This window comes from Oncorhynchus clarkii, chromosome 4, assembly GCF_045791955.1.
Source record: "Oncorhynchus clarkii lewisi isolate Uvic-CL-2024 chromosome 4, UVic_Ocla_1.0, whole genome shotgun sequence".
Lineage (NCBI taxonomy): Eukaryota > Metazoa > Chordata > Actinopteri > Salmoniformes > Salmonidae > Oncorhynchus > Oncorhynchus clarkii.
In genome coordinates, this window is record NC_092150.1 from 1,076,287 (window position 1) to 1,083,864 (window position 7,578).

The following is a 7,578-nucleotide window of genomic DNA, read 5'->3' on the forward strand; positions in this document are numbered from 1 at the left end:
AGGGCATTAATCAGAGAGGCAACAAAGAGACCAAAGACAACCCTGAAGGAGCTGCAAAGCTCCACAGCGGAGATTGGAGTATCTGTCAATAGCACCACTTTAAGCCATTCCCAGCTAGTACACTCCACAGGGCTTTACGGAAGGGTGGCCAGAAAAAAGCCATTGCTTAAAGTGTTCGCCAAAAGGCATGTGGGAAACTCCCCAAACATATGGAAGAAGGTACTCTGGTCAGATGAGACTAAAATTGAGTTTTTTGGCCATCAAGGAAAACGATATGTCTTGCGCAAACCCAACACCTCGCAACACTCAAGTTGTTTAAGGGGAAACATTTAAATGTCTTGGAATGGTCTAGTCAAAGCCCAGACCTCAATCTGTGGTATGACTTAAAGATTGCTGTACACCAGTGGAACCCATCCAACTTGAAGGAGCCAGAGCAGTTGTGCCTTGAAGAATGGGTAAAAATCCCAGTGGCTAGATGTGCCAAGCTTATAGAGACAAACCCCAAGAGACTTGCAGCTGTAATTGCTGAAAAAGGTTGCTCTACAAAGTAGATCATGCACGCTCAAGTTCTGTTTTTTTTTGTCTTATTTCTTGCTTGTTTCACAATAATATTTAGCCTTTTCAAAGTGGTAGGCATGTTGTGTAAATCAAATGATACAACCCCCCCCCCCCCCCAAAAAAATATATTTTAATTGCTGCAAAAGGTGGTTCTTTGGGGGGGCGAACATTTATGCACGCTCAAGTTTTCAGTTTTTTTTGTATTATTTCTTGTTTGTTTCACAAGAAAAAATATTTTGCATCTTCAAAGTGGTAGGCATGTTGTGTAAATCAAACAACACAACCCAAAAATCTATTTTAATTCCAGGTTGTAAGGCAACAAAATAGGAAAAATGCAAAGGGGGGTGAATATTATCGCATGCCACTGAATGTAGTTCTGTCCTTGATCTGTTCTTGTCTATTAATGTTCTGTGTTATGCCATGTTTCATGTTTTGCAACAGCTAATGGGGATCCATAATAAACCCCAGGAAGAGTAGGCAACAGCTAATGGGGATCCATAATAAACCCCTGGAAGAGTAGCTGCTGCTTTTGCAACAGCTAATGAGGATCCATAATAAACCCCATGAAGAGTAGCTGCTGCTTTTTAACAACAGCTAATGGGGATCCATAATAAACCCCAGGAAGAGTAGCTGCTGCTTTAACAACAGCTAATGGGGATCCATAATAAACCCCAGGAAGAGTAGCTGCTGCTTTAACAACAGCTAATGGGGACCCATAATAAACCCCAGGAAGAGTAGCTGCTGCTTTTTAACAACAGCTAATGGGGATCCATAATAAACCCCAGGAAGAGTAGCTGCTGCTTTAACAACAGCTAATGGGGATCCATAATAAACCCCAGGAAGAGTAGCTGCTGCTTTTTAACAACAGCTAATGGGGATCCATAATAAACCCCAGGAAGAGTAGCTGCTGCTTTTTAACAACAGCTAATGGGGATCCATAATAAACCCCAGGAAGAGTAGCTGCTGCTTTAACAACAGCTAATGGGGATCCATAATAAACCCTAGGAAGAGTAGGCAACAGCTAATGGGGACCCTAATAAAATACCAAATAAAAGGAATCGGAGTAGAATGGTTTTTCCACTGAATATTTTTATTTTACCCGTTTCAATGGATGTGCGACCTGCTGTCTCGACCTATAAATTCTCAGTTTGCTCCTGAGGTATTGAACTGTTGCAGCCTCTATAACCACTGTGGATATTATTTTTGATGTAAAATACATTTGATTGATTGCTATGCTGCATGCTGTGTATTCACTAACTGTCTGAGTGATGTGACCTTTTTAATTAGTATCTGTAACATATTTTAGTGTGTATTTAATCTGCAATTTAACTTCTTAAAGTGTCAATCAGCAGTAGAAACAATAACAAAGTGTCCTCCCTGCTCCTCTTTCTGTAAAAAGCTGAGTGAAGGGGCTGGAGAAATGTAACCGCTCTCAAATTCATAGAGCTATGGAAGCAAGGACTGACCATCCACGATATCAACATTATAGTTTTAATCATGTTATGAGACTATACAGGACCGACCATCCATGATATCAACATTATAGTTTTAATCATGTTATTAGGCTATACAGGACTGACCATCCATGATATCAACATTATAGTTTAACTTTGTTTTGAGGATATACAGCGTTTGTTTACATTTTCTTTGTTGACAAACATTGGAGTAAAACAAGCTTATATTTTGGGTTCTCATGGAGTGTGATCGTTGAACGAAGCTCATGAGGCATTTATCAATTAGATTCTTCAAGAATCAATGGTTACATATCATTAATTTATAAGAGCAAAAACGGATGAAGCAACTCCTGAATGCCCCCTCAATGGCATATATTATTAAAGTCGTCTTTGACTCTGCCAACTAGCTGCCCAGTGTAGTTACCATTCCTTTCCACTAGATGGCAGCCAAAGCTGGTAGAAGTCACTACTGTAGCAACAGGGACACGGGATTGCTGCGCGTTGAATGGTAGTTTTATCTTCAAAGCAAGTTAATCTAGTTACACCTGAACATGTTATAGTGGACAAGCTAACGAATGCCATTGTTACATAAGGCGCAGGCCTTAAAAAAAAATGACAGCAGGCTAGATTTACTAAATGAACTTTTCGCGCTTTATGGAAGTGACGACACACGCAGGGATGAGACGCTATACACTTCGTCCAATTCTCCCTTGTGCCCATATAGGGTGAACTGGCGATAAACTGCCAGCCTGTATGTTCCGCAAACAAAATCATACGAAAAGTTAGTCTCATAATGAGCACACCCCTAATTACTTGCTAGACATTTTACAATTTCGGGTGTCTTCATGAATTCGTATCGTTGTCAGATGGTCTGTTCGTAAATTCAACTGGCGCTCTGGCCGAGGAGGATACTGACCTCAGTCAAGCACCCAAACTAACTGGCTAAAGTTTGTTAGCTTTACTAGCTACTTCCAGACACAAATAATACAACAGCCGGACCATTTTACTCCCCCCAGCTGGTGTTATGTTATCCAGAGAGTTGGTGACTAACTGTGCTGCTGGCAACAATTTAATGACACTTTTTATTGTCGACATTTACGGACACCGACCATTGTCAACGGGTGTTGAGCTTTCCTAAAATCAACAGTTATTCTGTGCTCTGAAATGGGATTAGAGCACATTTATAAACCCACCTAAATTAATGTCCATTGAGAATGCACAACTACACCATTTAGCTAAGCTAAGAAGGACGTGAATAATCAAGTCAATAAACGTTGGGTAGTTAGATATCAGATTCGGAAAGTTTGATGTATTAGTAGCCAGCTAACGTTACGTAGCTAACATACCGGTACATACTGCTGTAATGATATGCTATGCGGTTCGTAAGAATTGCGTAACTAACAAATTGTCAGCCAACATAACGTGCGACTTATTAGAAACGTAATTACTTTATTACATTGCTCAACATTTTCTTAACATTTGTCATAATTAGTTAAAACATTGAATTTGTATCAGCTCTCGTCGGACGTCAGCTGCATTATTCTCCGCCATTTTATTCAAATATGAAAAAGTGTGTGAAGCCACGCCCATTTCCTGATGAATTGCATTATGGGCCCTAAAAGCACAGAAATGGTGTCCATCCACTGTATGTATACTTCGTATTTTGGTGAATGTAGTACTACATCTGGGAACTTTTGGCATAGTAACTGTATCCATACTTAAAAAAAAAAAATGTTATTATAATATTTTTTTTTTAAAATTAACAACAAATCAATACAGAAAGTACACGAGGGAACACAAGTATATATAGATTATAAACAATGGACAATCGAGCTAGGGGGTACAATATCACATTACAATTACACAAGGACCTTAAGGGACATACATACACTTACAGTTCTAACAGCTTTTTTGTTAGTAGAGTATTTAACTGTCTTATATACAGTTCAATTTATTTTTGTAGGGTAAGAAAATGTGTTTTATTGTAAATTTACATTTGTGTATATGAAATTTGGCCAAAAGAATAATGAAATGAATTACATAAAAATGTTTCAGCTTATTTCTATCGTATGTAAAGAATCCAATCAGTACATCTCTCCACAATAGTGTAAAATCTTCATAAATGTGTTCAATTATAAACCTTCTGATGTCTTGCCACAGTTTTCTTACATGAATACAATGCCAAAAAAGATGCAACACTGTTTCTGGCTGGTCATTACAAAAGGAGCAATTTGAGTTGATGTTTTCCTTTAAACTTCTTCATATAGTGGTTGGCAGGATAATATTTATGAACAATTTTAAAGGAAACTTCCTTAATTTTGTTAACAAGTGTGTGGCAACATCCAAACTTTTCCCCAACAGATATTATCAATAAATCAATTCCAATAAGGCATGACAACATCCTGCTGAAACAAGGTTCGTATCGCTCTGTTGTTGAATGGACCAAAAGAGAAACAAATCTTTCCTACTGATGAGTCAACAGGGTCAATGGAAAGTAGGCTCTGAGGGTTGACCCGTTCCTGAATAACAGAGCAACACCTGAGGGAATGGCATCTAAAACAATGGCAACATCTTTAGGTGTTACAGGGACCTTGTAAAGTGATAAGAATTCCTTATAACTGAGTAAAAGACCCTCTGCATTTACCAGTTGGCTCACCAATATGATGTTATTTCGGAACCAATATTCTATTTTTGTTACAATATATCCCGATTATTCCACATATAATATCTGTGTGGAGAAAAATTGTGTTAATAAATTAAGGACCATGACAAGAAAACCTGCCGATGAAAAGCAGAACGTTTCACTGGAACTTTGTCAATATTATAATTGCAAAACAACATGAAGTCAAGGCCACCAAAAGTAGAGAAGACATGATGAGGAATAACATTCCAGATAGAAGTGGGTCTTCTTAGGAATTGTTTTATCCAATTGATCTCAAAAGTATTATTTAAAGTAGTAAAGTCCAGAAAATTCTGTCCACCATTCTCATGTGTTCATTACAACAGTTTTCCTAATGTAATGGGTACGGTTTCTCCACTGAAAGTTGAAAAGCATCTGGTCTATCTCCTTGCTTATTTTACTGTCAAGATATAAAGATAGAGCACCATATGTTAGTCTAGAGATACCTTCAGCCTTGGTTATTAGGACTCTACCTTTTAAAGATAATTCCCTCTGTAGCCATTGATTTAGTTTCTTCTGTTTTGTTTTAATAAGAGGGTTCAAATTTAGTAAGCCTCTAGACTTCTGATCCTTGGTAATGGTTATGCTTAAATATGTAAGTTCTTCTTTTACTGTAATACCATAATATGAAGGTCACACAATCTTTGACAGCTATGAGTATCCATACTATGAACAATAAGCATACTACATTTACATCACAAATAGTATGGTTAGTGCAGTTAGTATGAGTACTCTGTATTTGAACACAGCTCCATTTCCCTTTAAGTTATGCTCATGTTTCATTTTTGTGTTTATCTGTGTTCATTTATTTTTGTAACACATTTGAATATGTATCCTTCAAAATGTATATGGAATTTCACAACAACAACATCACAGCACAGATTGACTCGATGCTTTTATTTACTTCCTGCTTTTATTTACTTCCTGCTTTTACTTCCTGCTTTGCTCCTTATGGGTACACTCAAAATGGCTGCCAGTCCAGGAGGATGACATCATCTCAGTACCATAATGGCACAATTTACTTGAATGGGGATGACAGTTCTATTCATTCTATTTCTGTGGGTAAAACCTGTCCCATAATATATATATATATTTTTTAAACCGTGTTTTGGTTCATTCTCACATCATGCCTTACAATAATGTTACATACAGTAGTTGGAACAAAACCAATGTGAATGTTGATACAGACCAAACATAAACACGTAAAATAAAACACACATTCCACATGAAGAACTATGGGAATATCAGAAGAACCCTGTTTGCCCACTGAGGAGTTCAGTAAAAGCACACGATGGCGTAATCTAATTAATAAACAATAGTGCCCTGTGGAGTTGATGTGAGCAGCTACCAAATATACCTGAAATAAACACAGAAGTCATATTGTAAAAGACGAGAGTGCAGAAAGCCTTTTATACATGTTGTAAGATAATTGAGAGTCATTTTAAACATGACCATGAGGAAAATAGCCTGGCCGGCATTAGTGAAGGAGAAGGCAGATACCATATGACTCTCTCATTGTCCACTCCTCCAACCAAGGAACAAGGATTTGTGAATAATCTGATAACAACACATGATGGAAACATGACATTACATTGTAGGGTTGTTAGTTGTAGATCTACATTCCTCTATTAAATCAACCTGAAAGGGGCCATTCAGGTGAGGGCCCTGCCTGGTGTTTCCCCTAGAAATACAATGACTGGCATGGGTACACTTAAAATGGAAAGTGGACTTGAATGGGATCATGCGCTCTAGTCATTCTCATTTCTATGGTGTTTCCAGTCATTCCTGTGTTCTCTTCTCTATGCCATCTCAATTGGCTCCTGTTGCAGTGGCGTCTCCATCTTGGCTTCTTTCACTTTCTTTGGTGCACGTTTGTGATTCTTACTGATATTTGATATAAAAGAGCAGTTAGTTATTTGTAGTATAATTAAGACAAATTACAACAAAAAAATATTCTGTAAAAATTATTTTAATTTTAATTATATTTTTAATTAAAGAGAATAATGAACAGTGAGTGTACTGCACTGTATCAGAGAATAATGAACAGTGTACTGTATCAGAGAATAATGAACAGTGTACTGTACTATATCAGAGAATGATGAACAGTGTACTGTACTGTATCAGAGAATAATGAACAGTGTACTGTACTGTATCAGAGAATAATGAACAGTGTACTGTACTGTATCAGAGAATAATGAACAGTGTACTGTACTGTATCAGAGAATAATGAACAGTGTACTGTATCAGAGAATAATGAACAGTGTACTGTACTATATCAGAGAATGATGAACAGTGTACTGTACTGTATCAGAGAATAATGAACAGTGTACTGTACTGTATCAGAGAATAATGAACAGTGTACTGTACTGTATCAGAGAATAATGAACAGTGTACTGTACTGTATCAGAGAATAATGAACAGTGTACTGTACTTTATCAGAGAATAATGAACAGTGTACTGTACTGTATCAGAGAATAATGAACAGTGTACTGTACTATATCAGAGAATAATGAACAGTGTACTTACTTGCTCTGTATCACCAGGAAAATAACGACTCCAATAATTATTCCTCCCGTGATCCCCAACACCACTCCCAGAATCAGGGCTGCAGGAAGCAGAATAACGTGAGTTTTTTTTGTTAACAACAACATAACAACAACTAATTAATAAAAGATCAAAACTGTTAAATAGACCTACACTATGTAGACAAAAGTATGTGGACACCCCTTCAAATGAGTGGATTTGGCTATTTCAGCCTCAGCCATTGCTGACCGGTGTATAAAATTGAATAACACAGTGTACTGCACTGTATCAACAAAGACAGAACACTGTACTGTGATGTACTATATCACCAGTAATGATTAACAGTGTACTGTAATGTACTAT